General features: G+C 44.0%; 1 protein-coding gene and 1 pseudogene across 3 annotated transcripts in view; both read left to right on the plus strand.

The window, feature by feature from the left end:
- SLC8A3 (solute carrier family 8 member A3) overlaps nt 1–21,158 on the plus strand; it is a 123,919-nt gene that overhangs the window by 22,093 nt on the left and 80,668 nt on the right. The gene's annotated exons all lie outside the window — the stretch shown is intronic.
- On the plus strand, nt 10,062–10,180 carry LOC111735946 (annotated as a pseudogene).

A 21,158-nucleotide genomic window follows, 5' to 3' on the forward strand; every position in this document is an offset into this window, starting at 1 on the left:
CCCCCACCTTTGTGACTACTACTACAGTACCTCATGAGCATTATGGCCTTTGAGCCTTCTGCAGACAATAGCAAAACCTCACGGAGATATGGGTTCTGCCAGAACGTTAATCTCACTCACTAAACACATGACTGGTTCCTGTATCCCAGACTCACAGCACACCTCTGCAAAATAACAGATTATTGCAGCTCATGGACCTTTGGGGTCTCTGGGAATAGTCAAAGTGACAGATGTCAAATATGCAAATGCCAAGATTTACTATAATTAAATAGAAGTGGCCTCCTTCGAAGAAGAATGTAATATTAGCTGTGCCACATGTTTTCCATTAAAATTAAAGTGTTAAATCTAGAAAGTATCTAACCTCCCATTTCTATGAATTTTGAAGCTGAGATTCAGAGAGGGAAAGTGACTTGTTCAAGATCACACAGCTAGATATGAAAGTTGGAGCTGGAAAGGACTTTTTAAAGCCTACAGATTCAATATCTCCCTCTCCCTGTTTGGACATTTCCATTTTATTTTTACCTGTCAGGAAAATGTTAACTTTGGGAAGAATGTGGAAATTTTGGGGTGGAAGATGCTCTAGAAGTGCAAACTCAAGAATATTATGTGACTAATATCTTAACTAAGAATAATAATATATTATGGACTATTTTTTAATCTCTCAGTTCTCTTGAGACTGTTCAGGAAAGAAAATATTGAGCTCATAGAAATTAAAAAAAAAAAAAACTTTATCTTGGTGATCTCTTACTGAGGAAAGCTAACGAGCATACCTGGGACATCTTTCAGGCAGTGCTGATGAACTGCAGACAAGACCTTGTTCCGTGAAATAATGAATTCTTTTCAAAAGATGCAGGCCATTCTCTTCTAGGGGTGCTTTCCGTGTAAAGTTTTAACCCCAAGTAATCTTTCCATCAAAATCTATAAAAATCTGGAGTTCTCCAGGACAAAATTTGTACATTCTCCAATTCGATTAAAACACAGTAGGCTTTTTTCTTTTTCTTTGGCTCTTTCCTGCTACCAAGGGAGAGTATTTGCCTCCAGAATGCCCTTTCTGTGCTTGAGAAAAGTCACAAGCTGCAAGCTGAGTGAGGGTGGTAGTCAGGTGGAAGTGGTGATAATTCTCTCTTTGCTGACATCCCTCCCTTTTTGTTTTCTTTTGCCTTCAGCGCCTGACTTGCCGTAACAATATCTCTCTCCAGCTTTAGATAAACAGTCAGTCACCAGGGCCCATCACTTCATGGACCTCACGGTGGAGTTATATACTTGGCTCAGAGTTGCCCTGAAGAAGAGAATCCAGATCTAAGCCAATTGTTGAATGGGAGAACATAACAGTACAGTGGAACATTTCAGATAGGTTGTTCAACTACAGTTCTCCCTCTTCTGGGCACAAAGGAATGACTAAAAGACTACATGGCCTTTTTAGCACAAACTTTGGTTATTGTGTGTTGTGTCCAGAGAGGCCCCATGTCTGATGATTTTTTTCCTTCTTCTTCTTAATTACTGAAATTGTCAAAGAGTGTATCAAAGAAGGCTATATTTCAACTCCAGGATCCACAAAGCACCCCAAGTCTACTCAAACCTTACATGTCTGCAAAAATCGCCAGAAGTCCAGAGCCTTCCTGGTTAACTTGTTTAAGACCTAAAGGTGCAGTTTTCCTTTGCAACACTGGATCAGGCAACATCCCCTCTACCTGACTTGGTTAGGGACCATATGCAGCAGAGCAGCTAGTGTGTCCATACTTGGTCTTCTCATATTAGTTTGCCCCCTGGAAAACTCAGTGTTACAGGGTTGCAGATTCCACTAGGGAGAATGTCAGGCAGGTCTCAGGAGAAAGACACATTGTGATTAGAGATGATCACATGACTAGCCAGTCAAAAAATAAGTCTTATCCTCAAAGTAGGTTCTCCTGTGCACTGCTTCAAGAGGTGCTAGTTGGAACTTGAGGCAGTAATAGTAAAGGGATATCAATAGAGATCCTGCCATGGCCTTACTTATTTTGTCTTGGCTCCTAGCTCTTAGGGTCAAAGTTTCCTTATTCACTCACAAGAGTGACAGAAAGGAACACTTTGGCAAAGCGAGGTGGGTGAGTGGGGGAGGACCCTTCCTTGTTGTCCAACCTTTTTTCAACTTCCCAGATGTATTGGGTGGTGCATGAGCATTCATTGCTTTTCCACCCTTTAGTTGTGCCCCTAACTTTACAAGGAAGGTAGAATACAGAGCTAGGTCTTCAGCTTTTTCAAGGTGTTGTTTTCTTTTTGTTTTTTAAAAGAGAAACTTAAGTTGTGCTTCCAGAATCCAATGGGAAGCCCTGGGTTTGAGTCAGTAGTATATAATTGGTAGTGGAGAGAGAGAATTCCTTCATCTGCAAATAGAGCAAAGTCCCCATAATTAATTTCAGTACAGTCCAGAAGCATTTTTCAGGAATCAAATGCTTTGAGAGTGTTGCTAAATGACCGTGAAGGAAAGCACATGGTAAACATTCTCAGTTGGCATGATAGTTATCAGTCATAGGAATTATATTCCCACCACTACCACCTACCAGGTACCCAAGTAGGAAATTACCTGGATAAGTAGAGAAGATAAAGTTGAAAGTGAAACATATTCATTATCAAAATTTTTTTTTTATGAAAATTTTTTTTTAGTCAGCACTAGGTATGTGTATATATTTAAGTCTCTCTAGTAGTCCATCTTTTTCCAGAGCTCTTGGTCTTGATTTGTCTACCTTTTGGATTTTCCTTGTCTAACCCACATGAGTTCTCCTTGTGAACCCCACTACCACCTGGCCCTCTCTTTCTGAGCTGTGGAGATGTAGGTGTACTCTGCCACCATTACTAGGGTTAACCATGGCCCTGGCTACAAATCTTCAAATGTATTCACTTTATTTTCCTACTCATACCTTACTTTCTGTTTGTGTACTCATCTCTTTCACTTGCTCTCTCTTCTAAATGTCCTCTTCTGTAACTTTTCTTTCTCTACTGCATATGCTGCAGGCACTGCAGATGTTAGTCCTGTGGTTTCCACTCCTGCTCACGCTCAGTGTCTTCCTCCCTGTTTCCGCTAGTCCTGTCTCCTCTTTTGTTCTTATCCTCTTTCCTATAATCTCTTCCCTCACACTCTTGGCATCTGTACTTGGATTGCCTTCTGTCTTCTGTCTGATCTACAATTTCTTTGAGTGATCAAGAACGAGCTGTATATTCCTTAAGAAAGCCTGTCATATGGACAGAAAGAACTAGCTTCATGATAATACCAAGAAGACTGATATCTCCCAGGCAACAGACCACTCATTGTGGTGCTCTTTTCTCCTTCACCACAAAGTGTTTGCCCAACTGCATGTTAAGACAAGAAGGTTGAGTTGAAAGGATCCAGCATAGCCTGAAACTGGTATCAGAAAACCATCAGAGGCTGAGGGAACCCTAGGGACCACCTCCTCTTTCTGATGCTCTCCCTCCCGGGCCACATATTATTTGTCTCTTGGCATCTCTATGTCTCTCTGTGGCCTTCTCTCTTATTCCTTCCAGCTTGCAATGATACCTCATAGACCAGTAGCCCTACTTCATGGCTCCTCTTTCCACATATGCTTTCAACCCCTACTTGGAAAGATCTTTCAGTTTTTCTAGCTCAGATTCTCAAGAGAGAGAATCTGATTGGTCCATTCCCTTCCCCCACTTTTTCCCCAACTTTGCTATGTAAAGGCCACTGGCCAGATATGTGTTGGTTGCCCTGTGTCAAGCCAAGCTCCTCCTCACCCCCAACCCAACAGTTAATCTGCCATAACTGGATGGTGGGATAGAGAAATCAACTTGCCATGGGGGTTCCATGGTATCCTATCTCAGCAGTTGTTTTTATAAGTGGTGGGCAATGTCACTTAGAGAGGAATCCCAGGTGAGATAGTCATCTGTCACCTCAAAACTCACATAATATTTAAGGTTTGCAGTGCCTGAGAGAGAGCACTGACTTTACAGTGGTCTGTGCTGAGACAGTAGGGTGGAGAACAGGAAAAATAGCCACCTCTGGAGCCCCGGGCCTATCAGATTTATCAAGCTGACCACAGACTCAGCAGCTAAGATTAAGCTGGCCTCTGTTCAGATAAACAGAAAACATTCCTAGGAGCTGATGCTCAGTGACACAAACCTCAAGGCTACCAGGGTCACTTCTCCCCTTTACCTTCTTTTGCTCTGTCCTCTCCAGGACACTAGCGTCAAAAGATAATCAGCTGTCATTTGCAGGTGAACTATTTGGGTACTGAGTCACTTTCAAAGCTTCTCCCGAGGTTCGGGTTTCCAGAGCAGCCTGTGTTCCAGAGACTGAAAGCTTCCCTGCCACTCATGCTCACCAGGGACAGAATGAAAGCTTTTCCCACCCCTCCCTTCCCCCGGTAGACAGCTGGTCAGTCGGACTTAGCTGGAGCCAGCAGGTACCCTGTCTTTAGAACCGTAACTTGATGCCTTTCCAGGAACTCCCCAGAAGCCAGAGCATTCTTATCTCCAGGTGGCACAGTGTGTGACTCTGGCAGGTGCCCATGTCCCAGGGCACAGGGCTGGGGTGTAAAATAGAACTCCTTTTGTGTCAGTAGTAGCTGTCCAGGGGGCCATCTTGGAAAGGATTTTTGAGGCTGTATCTGGGCTCAACTGTGGATGTGAGAAGAAAAGGCCAAATATCTGTCAACGTTAGTCTAGGGATGAGAGATGGAAAGAACTTCATGGGATAAAGAAACTAGGAGTCTTCATTTCACTGAGGTGCATTAGCATGAAGTTACCACTATCTCTACAATACTAAGCTCATCCTACTGGGAGAAACTCATTGAATGACTCCTTCATCCTGTATAACACAGAATCTTCTTCTATTCCCTGGATGAATCCACAAGGACATAAATTCCTATTGGTCACATAAAGCAAATAGTTTTCTTATTAGAGCAGAATCTTCCAGAACCCCTACTGACCCAGTGAGTTTTATAAGATTGATCAGTTGTTTCCAGCCAGATCCTTACCACAGGCCATTTTAATTATCCGCTCCTCCTCATGGAACCCATGTTTTAGAAGATTATCTGAAAATTAATTAGATTTCAGTTGTTTTCATAAAATATAGCAAAAAATAACTAGTGTTACTAGAATGAGTTAATATAATTCTAGCCAAAGCAGAGAGAAATAACATTTTAATTAACCTGTGGAGTATTAGAAGAATATTTACTTTCTATTTTGGAGGTTGAGGAGAAAGCAGAATTGAACATAGTTGAGGGCCAACTTTCAAAGGAACTAACTGATGTAAAATGCTTTGAAAATATTATGCACTAGTTGTTTAAAGTTGTTTTGATGAGAGCGACCCCATGAAATCAGAATATTCTAGGTAATATATGAGAATATAGGGCACAGTATTGGTTACCAGGGCTTCACCGTTGTTCAGACCTTGGAGAAAGTTTACTATTGTTATTGTTCTTATGTAGTAAAACTTCTAATATTTACATGAAAATATGAAAAAAAAATAAGGATATTGTCATACCTTTAAGGTTAATATTACCACTTGCTTCATATTAAGTAACAGAGCCCACGAAGTAGTAAGTAATTTACCCTAGGACACAGAGCTTTTAAGAGTAAGAATCAAAACCTAGATCTTCTGATTCTAAATCACAAATTCTTTCTCCATTGTGTTACATATATTAGCATCATAATAAGATCATGAAACTGAAAGGACCAGGCTTTCTTCTCCTCCTGTAGAAGAAGCTAAGAGCAAATTCTACATCTCTTCCTTAAGGCAAGAGTTGAGTTCTTTCTTTTTAGTTCAGGGGAAACTGACCCCAGGGAATTTGTCAAGGGCCAAATAAACTCCTTAATGCCCTGTTCAGAAATCTGGATTCGTCACCCTTGACCGTTGGCTCAGACCCACTCTTGCCCAAGCCGGTGCGCATGGAGGATCCTTGTTTGTGTCACTTTGCCATCAAGAATTACCAACAGATGACGCTTTGGCCTGCAGCCTGGGGAACGGAGCAAGGCTGGCTCAGGATCGTGTGTTCAGATTTAAGGGCCTCCTTTGATGCTGTATACATGGTATCTGAGGGATCCATGATCAAGGCTTAGAGGGGGTGATGATAAGAGAGAACAAGTGGGTCTCAGTTGCAGCCCCTGGAGAGCCTATGAGAACTCTCCAAATCAATGATGCTGGAAGCAACAGGAGAGGGGAGGTGGGGAGGTGGGTGTCAGTTGCTCAGGATACAATTAGCAGATGTATGTGGGCTAATAAGCACAGTGAGAAAAGGCACAGTCCCTGTCCTCAGGGAGTTACCCAGTCTGGTGGGGAAGAGGAGTGTGTGTGAGAGATGCTTTAGAAGAACGGACCTCCAAGAGTTGTGGCCACGTAGAGGCACTGTTCCCTGCTTTTTTCTGGGACTCAGTTTGGAATCATTAAAAGTGACTTGCACATCTCCCTTCCTTCAGTCAACTCAGAAGGACTTATTAAAATAAAACGGACAACTGGCTTTGGCTTGGGCACACACAGCTGTAAGTAGAAGTTGGCCTCAGGAGTAAACGGTCCCCAGGCAGGCCATGTTCTCAGACCAGAGCAGCACCTAGTTCTTCCCTATGTCTATCAGAGTGCCTCACATATCATAGGGACACAAAAAATGTCTGTTGAATGGATGAATGAATGAACAGCGTGAACTCTCAGCATGTCCTCTGGCGGTATACCAGCTCCAGGTTGCAGAAGCCCAGAGGTCATGTGACTGGAACGCACTCCACAGGCATGAGGATCGGGACTCCCACCATCCTCCACTTTCCACACCTTCCTCCCCTCCTGTCCCAGTTTCAGGAGATTCGCAGAGCCCTGTGGGCTAGGATGTCCCTGAGTTTCTCTATAGCCTGAGCCTGGCCCCGCACCAGCTCTTGAGAAGGTCTGTTCCTGAGCTGCTCAGTCCACCTCTGAGCACCGGCTGCCTTTGATGCTCAGGAGACACCCTGTAATTCAATTAGGAGCTCCCTCCAGGGAGCATGTAATTATGTCCTATCTGGGCCTTGTAATGACAGCCCCCTGCCACTGTGCCCTGCTCAGCTGCCCAGAACCTTTCGCTGGGAGGGAACTAATCTGCTTAGCCCAGCTTGGATGCAGTTCTGCATAGCACTTCCCCGAAGGCCTCAGAAATGAGTCCCCACAAAGCAGAAAGGGCCTCCTTGGGGGACTGTGAGGGTTTACTCAGTGCTGCTCTGCTCTTTGCCATGAGCCCCTCTGCCCAGGATTGTCTGAGTAGGGGGCTGAGGGAATGGCTGAGTGGGACGCTGAGCGAACTTCATTCTCGTCAAATGTCTGGAGCCCCAGGGTGTCCCCTGGCCCTTCTGGGGTTTAGAAGGGAGATGAAAGGAGATCGAAGACATTTGCCTATTTTCTACATTAGCTTATGGGGAGAGGGTGTTAGATGGATTGAGTTACCCTGCATTTTACCTGGATAATTCTAATGTACTCTGGAGTGGAAGGCAGGCTGCTGTCTTGAGCTATGGGGGAAGTTGCCTTAGTTCTCTGCTTGACTTTCTTGGCCCCTTTGGGCTTAATTTCTGTGAAATGTTTTAGATGCAGGAACAGTGCTTCAGTCTGACATGGACACTGCTCAGGATGTCTCTCCCTGTCTGCACTGAGGTTTACTTGAGCCCTCATCTTGAGGAACCCAAAACCTTTCTTTGCTGCTATGTGGAACCATTGACAGTTTGCACACACACACACCCCTCCCAAATTCATATCCATCTAGAACCTCAGGATGTGGCCTATTTGGAAATAGAGTTATGGTGAGGTTATATTCAATTAGGGTGGGCCCTAGCTCCTATGTCTGGCACTCTTCTAAGATGGCTATGTGATGACAGAGACTAAGATGCAGAGTGATAAGCTACAAGCCAAAGGACTCCAGAGACTTTCTGCAAACAATTGAAGCTAGGAGAGAAGCACAGAATAGATTCTTCCTCAGAACCTCTGAGGAAGACATCAACCCTACTGACACCGTGACTTTAGGCTTCAGCTTCTAGACCTGTGAAAGAATAAATTTCTTTTTTCAGCCACCAAGTTTGTGGTAATTTGTTACAGCAGCTCTAGAGAACTGATACCCAAGCTCTGCACAATGCCTAGTCTAGACTTTGGTAAGTGAGTGAGGGCCCTCATACCGATGGCCAAAGGACTGGTGGAGAGAAGGGCTCTGCTGCTGGGGTTAACTGTCCTCAGGACCCTGACCCACAGCTCCCAAGGCACAAGGAGGCCCGAGCTCATTTAACAGCTTCGTTATAATCGTAAGCCTTTCAATTCCTGTTTGCAAGTTAGATGAGGGTCCAAAAAACTAAAATGGCCACTTTCTCTGCCACATACTCAAATCAGTTTAGTTACATTATTGCAGGTATTATAATGACCTCTTATCTTCCAATCTCCTTAGCCCTGGTCCATTGATAGTTCTTAAACAACTGCCCAAGGTCTCCTGCTGATGCTCTATGAACCATAGGCCCATTTCTCTTTTCCATCTTTCCGATGGCTAAACTCTGGGCCATTGACAACAATGCTCCCACCGTATAGTTGTCTTTCATCTTGTGACTGGGGAGGCAAAAGAGGGTCTCATTCTCTAGATTGTCTCTCCCTTTGGAGTTCCCTGGTACCTTGCAGCTGGTCCTGAGATACAAGTGTATTCCTGCTTGTCCTGAAATGCAGATATGGTACCTTGCAGCTGGTCCTAAGATACAAGTGTATTCCTGCTTGTCCTGAAATGCAGGTATGTTACCTGCTTTCCTCTGCAAAGTCCCTGGCTGGGGAACAACTGAAAATACCATGGCCGTTTGTGATGAAAAGAGGCGGCACTGATAGGTGAGTAGGGGGCACTGAATGAGTGTTGTGGATCTGGAAGGCAAAATTTTGCTTTATCATTTGCACAATGAAATTTCCAGTAACCAAAGTCTGAGAACAACAGTATAGGTAGAAGCCCATGTACACATAGCAAGGTAATAGAACAGGTTGATTAAATGTACAGATCAAGTGTCACACAGACCAAGTTGGAGTCCCAGATTGGAAACTGATTGGTGATGTGATCTAGGGAAAGTTACCTAACTTTTCACTTTGTTCATGTATATAATGTGGATAATAATAGTATCTACTTCATAAGGTTGTTACAAGGATTTAACATGACTATAAAATATTTAACATAGTGCTGAGTCTAAATTACTCATCAAGGGTATTATATTGCTATTTATTAGTAAAGTAGTTAATTAATAGAATCTTGGCCATGTCACAGCCACTCTGACCTATGTGGGCCAGCGTTTTGCTCATTTTCCCCCACCAGTAATTATTTTCCCTCTCTGAGCCCAAGGTGAGCTTTTAGGAAGAGACAGTTGATCTAAAGATAGAAAGCCAAATAGTTTTGTCTGGAGGAAAGTGGAGGGAAATATTATTTGTGCGTTCTTTGACAATGTCAGAGAACATGACAGGCTGCTCTCCAAGGAGCAAGCAACCCTAGGGCCAGGGTATAAGGTGACCTTGAGGTTGATTCCTCTGCCTCCTGATGTAGACTTTATTGGACTCCTTTGGGAGATGAAGGGAAAGAAAGAAGTAACATGGAGAGAGAAGGAGAATGAAAGGAGAGGGAGGAAGAAGGGCTGAGAGGATGATGGGTAAAGTCTTTTCTTATGTCGAGTATAATTGCATGTAAAATCACTTGCCAGTGGGACTCAAGTTGGGACAACTATGATAATTATAGTACAGGATCCTGACGGTTCTTAGGCATGTCTCTGAGCAGCACGTAAGGAGTGTTGAGGCCTCTCTTACTAGAACCTGCCTCCCAGGGCCCAGGGTGCACCATCAACCCCAGAGCCTGTTGCTGATCAGGAAGCTTTACCAGAATAATTACTGTTTCAGAGTGAAATCTCATCTGTGGGCTCATGTGATGAAAACCAAAAGCCTGTGGGGCCTGGACTCCTCTAGATGGAGAAGCTTGTCTTGATGGCCTAGTGATCTGAAGCAAGATAAGCAACACTCCCATACTGCTGTCCAAGGTTTAGTCCCTTCCTCCATGCTCCCCAGAAGAGGAAGTTCAGTGACCAAAGAATTAAATATTGTCTACAGCCACGCTACCCTGAACATGCCCGATCTCGTTTGATCTCGGAAGCTAAGCAGGGTCGGACCTGGTTAGTACTTGGTTGGGCGACCACTTAGGAATACCAGGTACTGTAGGCGTTTAAAAAAAAAGAATTAAATATTTTCCATCACTCTGGTTTTTTCAATTAGGGCCTCCTGTTTTTTTGTTTGTTTATTTGTTTGTTTGTTTTATCCTTATATTTGGAGATGCCTTAGCCTCACCTTCATCTTATGTAAGCAAGGCAGTTTTCTGTCATCGAATGTGACTATGGTAATGGTTATATGCTATGGTTATGTTATAAGACAAAGGTGAAGGAATTTTGCAGGTTTAATTTGGGTCCCTAATTAGGTAATTTTTAAGCCTTGACTTTAAGGGAAATTATCCTGGGTCTGACCTGATCAGATGAGCTCTTTAAAAGATATGAGTCTCTCTCCGGCTGGCCTTGGAGAAGCAAGCCATGAGTTCTACAGCGACAAGGAAATTAATTCTGCCAGCAACCACTGGAATTTGGAAAAGGACGCTGAGCCTCAGATAAGATAGCAGCCCCAGCTGACACCTTGACTGCAGTCCAATTGTGCCTAGACTTGTGATTCATAGAAACTGAGAGGTAATCAGTGTTGTTTGTGGTAATTATTTATGCAGCAGTAGAAAACTAATACACACAGCTAAGGAAGGGCAGAGTCAGGGTTCAAACATAGGTCTACCCGCCTCTAAAGCTAATGTACTTCTCCTTTATACTGTCTCAAACTACAGTTTCCTACCTACCCTTCCTTTCGTTGTTCATCTATCTCACAGTGTCTGTGATTCGAAATACCATAGAAAACCAGTCCAAGTAGTCAAAATTATGCCAAAAAGTATAGTCAATTCTCATTATTTGCAGCAATTATGTTCCATAAAGTCGTTGAAAACACTGAATTAGTGAATACTGAAGCATTGCTCCTGGGGGTAAATACAGAGTTAGGTTTCTGTGAGCCTCTGGTCACAACTTTTTCATCAACCGATGAAACCTTGTTTTAAGTGTGCTTCTGTTTAAAGACACCTTATTTAATATATACTGTTGACTAATTAACATTAAACTCATGGTGACAGCACTATAGCTTGTGCCTGAACAAAGCTCACTTAACATGCATATTTTCTCCGTAAGGCACATCATGGCCCTCTTGTATTAGGAACACTAGACAGCACTTCAGCACTATGCTTGGGGGCCATTTTAAACAGCAAAATCACCAACAAAAACAATCAAAATGTGAAAAACATGGCACTAAACAGACTGCAAAAGGCACTTGTTTACAATATGAGATGATATAAGAAGGCGGAGCATCACCTGGTCACCCTCGCCTGGGAACATGTGGTCAGAGGACCCCAATTTTGTCAACGTGTGTGTGTGTGTGTGTGTGTGTGTGTGTGTGTGTGTGTGTGTGTGTGTGTGTAACAGGTAGGTTGTTTTTTTCCCTTCAAATCTTTTTCTAGTGTTTTTTTCAATGACTATTGAGGAGCTTGAGAAGGGTCAGAAATAGGAGCCCTTCTCCTGTTTCCATCACTGGGCCTTGTTAGAAAGCAGTCCTCTCCTCGATAAATTTCACAATTCTTCTAAGGCACCATTAAAAGAGGGAAACTGAGTCACTACTGATAAAACCTGTTTGCCCATCACTCTGTACTAAGAAGCAAAATGTGCTGGAAAAGCCTTTTGAATACAGAAATTCAGTCCCCCTGGACTGCCCCTTCCTGGCCTTCTTGCAGACCCAAATATATCTGCCAAAGCTAGTTTGGCTTGAACTTTCTGGCCATGGCATTGTGGACATTACCGATCTTCCACTGCCTGTACTGGGGGAGACAGCCACGGTAGCCATTGTATTTTGAAGAATGCTGAAGGGGTGATGCCCAGGTACCTAGAGCTAGGTGTGGGTTAGCCAAATAAGATGCCTTTTCCTCTCTTTCTTCTGCCTGTGGTGGAGGAATGCAGCCAGCCCTAGAAGGTGGTGATTTTGAGACACACTTGTAGTGTTCCAGAGGACCCCTTATACATAGCCTCTAATTTGAACCTTGGGACATGCTGTCTTCTGGTGCTGCCTTCCTTCTTTCCTTATGCTCATCTCCTTTAAAACCAGCTTTGCTGAGTGTCTGTCTTCACCCCTCCTCATTAGTGACATTGGAGCCCTTCTCTTCTTCCTACCTTGCTAACTACAGCTCATTAGAACTCAGTAGCAACAGCTGTGTGTGCCAGGCAGCAGCAGCTGTTAGGCCAAAAATGGGGCTGGGTATTTGGTGTTGGGTGACAAGAGTGGTGGAATGATTTTCTGGGGCAGGTGAGCTCATTTGTTTCTATTCTCCCTCCCCCTTCCCCCCCCCCACCTCCCCGCTCCATACATGCACACATTTCTACTGCACCAAAGGAAAACAGAAAACAATGATCTGTCTGGAAATGTGACTGTCTTTGGATACCAAGCCTGCCATCTGCGAGGGACCCTACTGTATCATCAGTCAGCAAAACAGAGCAGAGCCCTGTGTTTTAGAGCTGGTACAGCAGAGCAGCATCTCTATTGAGAGGGCTCCCCAGGGGAATCTATTTCCTTCATTAAGAAATTAAATAGCAGACCTGATTCCATATTCAGAAGTCATAGCTAGGTGCGAGTGTGGGTGTGCAGGCACCAACCAACCCAGCTGGCGCCACTCTCTTTTCTCTGCAGTGACTTGTTGAATTTAATAATAGTGGATATGTATGAAATCCAGAGTGATTTGAACTGAAGGTTTAGGGGCTTTGTGAAAAATTGATGTGGAAGGGATTTGGAAGTGAATGAAGGATTCTTCCCTGATACTTCTATTCAATTTTGGAGCCAAAAAAGGCATTTACAAAAAGTAAAAAGACAAAAAACAAAAAAAACTGAAATAAGGTTTAATCTGAGAATTTCTATGTGTTATATGAACCATACCTTATAATAAGAATCTGTTTTTTCATGTCATACCCAGTCGGCAAATATGATTAGTGAATACCTAGTGAGTTCAGTGAGTTCAGGGCACTAGGCTAAGAGGGGTTACCAAATGTCTTCATTTAGCAGTCTCGCTGAGCTCCCAGCCTGTGCCAGCACTGTGCCTGGTGCTGCCATGTGAGGAGTGATAACAGAGAGTATCAGGCCTCGAAGAGCTTACAGTTTGTCAGGAGATATCAAACAAGTGAGCCAAGAAAATGATTTACCATCTTTGAGATAGTAAATTCATGGAGTTGACAGTCTTGTTAGGAAGGTAAAACATAAACGTAAGCATTAAAAAAAACAAGTATTAAAGAGAGTAACAGAAGAATGCAATTGACAACTGAATTATGCAGACTACAGAGACCATAAAAATTCACTAAAAGATCGTTACAAGCTGGGGACAATCCAAGAGAGTTCTTTTTGGAGATAGGTTTTAAGGCAAATCTTGAAGGATGAATTACTTTTGTTTTTTGTTTCCTATAAAGTCTTTGTGTCAAATGGAGGTTAAAGGAAGGAGACACTGTGACAACCAAAGGAAAAGATTTCTCTAAAGATTTTTCTGATATCCGAATCCAGCTCTTTAGGTCTGAATGTATCCTTTCAACCAACGTTGTTCAAGTCCATCCTCTGTGCTAAATGCTCCATCACACGGGGAAGATACAGGGATGGTTCAGGCACAGCCCCAGTCCCTGTGCAGCTCACAGCTCAGTGGGGGAGAGAGACATAAACAGGGACAGTACAACGAGATAACTAATCTATGAGGTGGATGATTGTGGCGTTGCGGGAACTCACAAGAGGGAATGACTAACTGTGTACAGGGGAAGAATTCATAGAAGATAAGTAAGTAGCTGGGTGCTGTGAAATGTGTGCGCAGCTAACAACCATGTTACATTTTAGAGGCCAGAGAGGAGGGGATAGAGCTACTGGTTCTCTGTGGGGCAGAGGTAGCTGTGGGATTCTGGGACAGCAGCAGCAAAACCAGCAAGTTGTTATTGCTGTTAGAGCTCGCATCAGCTTTGGGATCTGGAATCCGCTCTCCCAGGCATGAGTTCAGTTCTTTCCCGTGTGTGAGTGGTTTTCAGCCTGGCTTCTCATTACAATTACCCAAGGAGCTTTAAAAATATTGATACCTGAGTCCTACCTCCAGAGATTCTGATTTCATTGGGCTGAGGTGGGGCCCGGGCATCAGTATATTTTAAAAGCATCCCAGGCAATTTTAATACATAGCTAGGACTGAGAACTACTTCTCTAGATTACCTATCTGCACTCCAGAGGTGCTCCCAGTCCCATCTCTTCATGAGTGGAAAGGCTTTTTGTAGTAAATGAAGAGAGTTCTATGCCACGGCCCTGGGTCCAAGCACACCTGGCTTTAAGACTTCATGCCACCATTTAGTGACCTTGAGCAAGTTACTTAAACTGCCTGAAATTTACAAATCATTAATTTGTAAAATAGGGACAATAGCAGTACCTTGTTATAAGATTATTATGAGGTTTACATGAAGAAATTCCCAGTTAATAAGAACTCACACAGGTCCCAGGGGCTAGGCCCTCAACATTTAATGTTTTAAACCAGAGGGAGCAACCAGGTGTAAGGAATTTTATGCCACCAATTCAGAAATCTGTGACCATTGTTCGGAAATAAAAACCTACCTCCAACAGCTTTCATTTGGAGGATGTGTGAGCTGCAGAGGGAGGAATGAACCCCACAGGGTTACTTGGAGGTGGCCAAGAACAGAACAAAGCTCAGGAAAACACTTGAATGTCACTCGTATTTGTGCTCAATGATTAACTAATGAAATGAGTACAGCCCCTAGACCAAAACTTTTTTGGTGAGGTATAAGAGGAGGGTATCAGGGGTGGCTCTCGGGTGGTAATATTCCTAAAATTATAGCATTTAACTTCTGGTGGTATACATTAATTGATTTATGATCCATTGAAACTAGGGCATATGTCCTTGGTGTCTCATTCAAAGCCTCATTAATCTTCTCACTAAGTCTGAGGAGAGCTTGTCTGTTGACAAGTACAAGGGTTTAGAAGAGGGCTGCATGAACTCTTGTCATATGGAAGAGGTCCACAGATTGAAACAAACAAAAGCTACATTTATGAGCTGTCGCTTTGGAGTTCTGTGTCTGCTACCAGCCATTGGACCTGACTGAGCTCTAGAGCCAGGGAGTTCAAATCTCCAAACTGTCATTTATTAGCTACATACACTTTGTCATGTCACCTAACCTCTTAGTAGTAGGACACAGGAGTTAAGACTATGCTTTGGAGACAAACTCAAGGATCTGAATCTTGAGTCTTTCATTTTCTAGGTACATAACTTTGAGCAATCTATAAATGAGCATACTAATATCTGACATATAGATTTGCTGTAAGGTCTAAATGAGATATTACGAATTGAATATACTTGGAACAATGTCTGTGCATATGGTAAGCTCTTGATAATTGTTAGTTAAAGTCAGTCAACTAACCCACCAACAAACTAAAACTTTTAGCCAGGGTTGATGGAAAGAGTCCATGAGAGAACGCATTTAAAGCACCTAGTACCATGCCTGACACAGAGTAAGTGCTCAAAAAATTAGTTGTTATTGTAATCAGTATTATTATCATCATCCTCTTCTCCATAGGCTTTAGTTTTTCCCAGCTCTTTCCTAGACAAATATCTCAGCCGAGGCATAAATTTAACTGAGTCCCTACTGTGTGTGTGGCTAGATGCTCTAGAGTATACTGAGAAGTGTGACTTTGTTCTCACCTCTAAGTAGCTTATGGTCTAATTAGGAGGAGATGATGTAATCAGAATGGAAAGGAAACTAAACATATGCAAAGCAGTTTGTGAGAAGTGCCCAGTGCTGCAGATAAAAGATTCAGCTAGATCTTACTGATGCTGTAGATGACAAAGGAAAAGAGTGCACCTTAAACTAGACTTTCAAGAAAAAGGCTGAAAGAATCAGTAATGTACACCCTTGCCCCTTCCAAGCCCTATGCAAAAGTGTTATCAAATCTTCACAATACTTTGTTAGTAGGTACTATGCCCACTTTATAGAGGAGGAAAGTGAGGCTCAGACTCACTGAGTCATTTGCGCAGAATCTCAGGATGCGAGATGGCAGTGCCATTGCTGCCTTGCTCCTATTCCATTCTCTAAATCCCCCATAGCATCTGCCTGTGAGCATGTCTGGAGTTCAGTCCACAGAGAGGAATGGGGAGGCACCGACACCTATTCCAGTATGGCTTTTGGCAAGTTATTTTACCTCCATAGTCCTCAGTTTCCCCATCTGTTCATTGAGGATTGTATATCCCATTTTATATGGCTGCTGTAAGTCTGCAGTGATCTAATGTATGTGTAACTCGTTCATCAGGCAGTCTGAACCCAGAAGGTATCTTGGACAGTTTTGTTTTTCTCCATTCACTGTTTCCCAGAGCCTTATGTTGAATTGCCCTCTCTCTCTCTGGGGCATGTACCTTAAGCTCATACCTTAATGACCTCTTGGACAGAATCCACGATTTCCTGGAAACTTCTGTTGTTAAAATTGTTCTATCCATCTAGTTTAAAGCACTAATCTCAAATCTCAAAAGTCCCCTCCTCCAGTGTTAGCCAGGTTCATGATTCAGGGGGGACTTCAAGTATGATCCACTGCTTGATTCCTCCCCGCACCCTGGTCCTTGGAATAGCACTGGGGGTTCATGGTCTGTCCCTGGGACACCTCTACTGTGACCCCTTTCTGGGCTCCAGCTCCTCTTATGTTTCGGGTCAGAGAGGGGGAATAGGAGAAATGTCTGGGGTTGTCACTCATTCTGGCTTCCATCCTCTATTGACATAGCCCTACAGGCACTATGGACCCTCTGAGAGAGGGGCAACTATACTTCCTGTAGGCCAGGCTCCTTTCCCCAACTCCTCTCTCAGCGAGTATCCCTTGATCAAGCCGCCTTGGCAACCTCACGGCTTCTCCCCACCCTCTACCTTTGTGGAGCCATGGGAGCCTCTGGATTCCTCTTTCATACTCTCTGAGACTCATAGGAAACTGGAGGAAGGGGAGGGGCATTAGGACATTACACTACTGTCCCTCCTCACCTGGCTGGCTTCATGGATCCAGCAGGCCACCCACTAGGCAAGAAGGAGCATGCATGAATCCCTGTGTTCTCTCATAACCCCTCCCGAAATCTTAAGGTCTCACCCTGGCTCTCTAAAGAACTCTGACATCTCTGCTCTGTTCATTTTAGTGGCAGGACCAATGAGGGCATGTAAATTATTCACTGGGAGTGAAACACCAGTGTCCCCTTCGTGGAGGCATCCCCGATATTTCTGAATAGTCTTCTTAATGCCCCCTTCACTTGGCTTGGTGGGGTGAGAGAAAACACTTCTTCCCTTCATGAAAGGAGAGAAAGAAGCCAAAAATCTCCCCACCAGTCAACAGCTCAGCATCCCTCCTTCTCTCCTCTGTTTTATAGACCTGGAAGGGGAGTTCCTGGAGTGGTGGTTGGGGGAGCTCAGCTGCCTTTACAAAGTTCTGAGGGAGATGTCTGGCCTTGACTGCTCTTTTTAAAGCCTCTTTGCCTCAGCTCTGCACTCCAATTGCCAATGTTAGGACAGCAGGAAAAGTTCTGTCCAACATCCTGATAAATATGTAACACATATTAGCACAGGGCCTGGCACTGGGCAGGTGTTTTCTAAGTGGTAGCCAACAGGAGGCCTAGTGTATGATTTTCCTTTTTGCTTAAACTCCAAGGTGGCTAAGACCATTTGTTTGTCCCACATAGCAAAGTAAACAGAGCACTGAGACTGTGGAGCTCTCTGCCCTGTGTCCTTATCCCACCCGGGAGTCTGGAAGGCACAGTATAGACCTGCTCATTCCACAAGTGTCCACTGGAGCCTGCACTATGCAAAGCACTGCACGAGGCCACAGAGACCATCTTTTCTGAACTCTAAGTCAGGACACAGGATTAGATAACTTCAAGTATGGGGATTAAGAAAAGTGATGGTGGTTGTAAGCAGAGCTCCAGGTCCTCACCTCCAGGGGGCTTATAGTCAGAGCAATAATGGGAGAGGTTTGAAACAGGATTTAATTTGCTCGATCTAGATATGTGGTACAGTGGGCAGAGCTATGAGCTCAGAGCAGGAAGAAACCACTGGTTCAAAGAAGGGTCCATCATATCTAAGCTGGCTGGTGGGAAGCTTGCGCCATCATTCATTCATTCTTTCTTTGGTTCAGTCAGCAGTGATGTTCAGGTCCCTACTAGTCTAGGTACTGAAGATGCAGCAGTGAACGAAGCAGATAAAACCCTTGCCCGGAGGAACTTATATTCTAGGAATCGAAAGCCCCATTCTCAATGGCCCTTCTCTTTATTGGAGAAACCACAGGCTGTTCTCCAGTCCTGGGGCTGATTGCTTCAAGAGTGGAGTCACACAGGCCATCAGGAAGTTCTGCCAGCCACATACCACCTCAAAGGCAGGGGCTGCAGGCACTGGCAGTGTGAGCAAGGCCACCTGCTACTCGGCTGCCCCTGCTTCTCCTTTCTGAGAGCAAGATCTCAGGGACCATCTGCCATCCACTCCTCCCCGCAGAGTGCTGGGGAAAGGTGTATGAGTGGATTGAGAGGCATGATGGATGGAGGCACTGTGGAAGTGAATCATTGCTTAGCATGGAGAACAAGGAGACTGGCTCAAAGGACAGGCCATGCTAAGTCATCCATCGTTCTCCCCCACAGAGGTGAATTAAAGATCCCATTTTTCCCAAAGAGTCAAATTAACAAGGTGCTGGAGGATTTCCAAATTGGCAAGGAAAATTGTTAGCACCAGCTCTCAATTAAGACAGACTGGTGGGTTGTTTTTTGGAGTAGATCATTGTATTTGGCATCCGACCCTGACAAAGAGATGACAGCAAGGGGTTTATATTGAAAATGCATCTACCTCTGAGCAGGTGGCACAAGTAAGCATCACTGTGCTTTCAGAAGCAGGAATCACGGTTGTGCCTGGATACCAACTACCTCAATAGTCACAAAGATGAATTTTCACAAATTACGAGTTAAGAAATTGTTGCTCGTTTTATAGATCTGTTTACCTCAGGCTTCCTTTTAAGTGGCCAGCTCCCTCAGTACTTTAAAAATATGACTGGATTTACAAAAACTTGATACATAAACAGATTTTCATGATATTCTTAGCATTAGCTGTTAGAAAGAGCATGAGTTTCAAGTTTTAGTGGCCAGGTTTCTAATTCTATTTCTGATTTCAGCAAAAGTATGGCATCACCTACATTGATTAGAACCAACATTGCCCCGTTTTGTTTGAATTCCTGTCAGATTAGCTGAACTGGGCATTTGGGATGATCACCATTAAGCATGGCCTCCCGGCTTTGGTACTTAGCATAGCATGACCTCATTGGTCCTCACCGTGCGTGGTGGTGTTGCCCTGTCCTGCGTTATCCCTCCCACGCATGGACTTTACCAAGAGACATGCTGTGTCAGCTCCTCTCCAGCCTCAGTGCACCTTTCTCTGAATAGGATATCACCACCTAAGAAAATATGAGGGTACTTGTCTCCAGCCCTCTTGTAGCTTTTTCTAGGTGACAGTGAAAAAAAGAGTGGCTGCAGGGTCTAGCATCTTTGGACAGACCACCTCCGAGCCTATCATCAGGACCACTTGGCCAGCCTGTTGATGAGAGGTTATTCTGTCTGAGCTGGGAACACAAAAGAATTAGAAGCATTATTTACATCCTATTGTTTCTCTTCTGTTTTTCTTCAAGGCCTCATTTTTTTTTTTTTTTGGCTTGAACAAGTGGCAAAGGCCATTCCATTAAAGATGCCAGGTCAATGCTAGGTGCTGCTGCCATGCTAGTGAGGAAGAAAGCCCCTCTCTCCCTTGTATAACTTCAAAATATACCCGTTTGGTTTGAGCAGTTGGAGGAGGGGGCTGTAGCTGGGATAAGGAAGGATTTCTTAACTCATGTTTTCTTAGCTTTTATGGAGTGTCAATCCTGGCAGTAAATTAGAATTCGAAGACAGTGGTCAGTGATAAGCAGAGAGGCCGAAGGTATTGCCAGGGACAGGCAGCAGGGACAAGTGAATTGCTGGCTGCCCCCACGAAAGGGATTTGAAGGTCTCATTCTGTCATCTGGTGAATACCCAGATGCCAAAGGCTGGGCTAGATTACTTGCACTACTGCATCCACTGTCTCATCTCACCTCCCTTGGGACTGACTGACAACACACACTTGCTCACAGAGACCAGATATTCAGCAGCAAAGCAAAGAGCTGAATTTATCTGGTCAATCTAGATACCCCTCTCTGAGCATCACACTGCCAGGATCATCACCTGATAAGGGTGCCCCAGGACGCAACTGGAGAGTGAGACAAAGGGCTTCCTGTTTCTTCCACATTTGCCTTAGCTACTTAGAGCAGCAAGTCGAAGCCACCAAAGCTCCACTTGTCTGCCCTCCGCACACACACACAGTGGTGTTCCTGTGACTGGAAGTCTGAACCCCTCAAGTCTAGTCTCAGTGTGGCTGGCCATGGATTTGCTGGCTGCTTGACAAACTGCTTTTTTTCATCTGTAAAATGAATTTATTCTTCCATGACTGGTTTTTATTTTTTTAGCACTAACATACTAGGATTCTCACTAATAAACTAAAATAGTATATAGTGCAAGGGGATGGGCTCCTAAATATTACAGTGAAGGCTGCAGCATTTCATGAATTCTCTACTTTCTCAGATGGAGAGTTTTCATTTCTTATTTGGTATACTTTTGCCCATTCCAGTACAGCAAGAAGGGATCACCAAAAGAGGAGCTCACCATAACAAGACAAGCTAATTCTTTCATTTTTTATTTATGTCAGTCAAATAGATGCCATGGAAAGAGGCAATGGATCCAGGTTCTAGCTCCAGCTCTGCCATTAACCATGTGTTCTGGACTCCACTTCTTCCTTGGCACAACATACGGGCAACCTGGATGATTACTAATCACTCTTACCCCTGCCTCCCCTCAGATGAAAATTTGCTCACTTGGAACTTTCCTGTCAGGCTTAATGCCAGCGGATGTCCCTCCTCCTATTGAAAGACAGCCCTTGACCCCGCCCTCTCTTTCCTTCCCTGTGACCTGCCATCTTTTTCTAGTTCA

Source organism: Pteropus vampyrus, unplaced genomic scaffold (assembly GCF_000151845.1).
Source record: "Pteropus vampyrus isolate Shadow unplaced genomic scaffold, Pvam_2.0 Scaffold15, whole genome shotgun sequence".
Classification (NCBI taxonomy): Eukaryota; Metazoa; Chordata; class Mammalia; order Chiroptera; family Pteropodidae; genus Pteropus; species Pteropus vampyrus.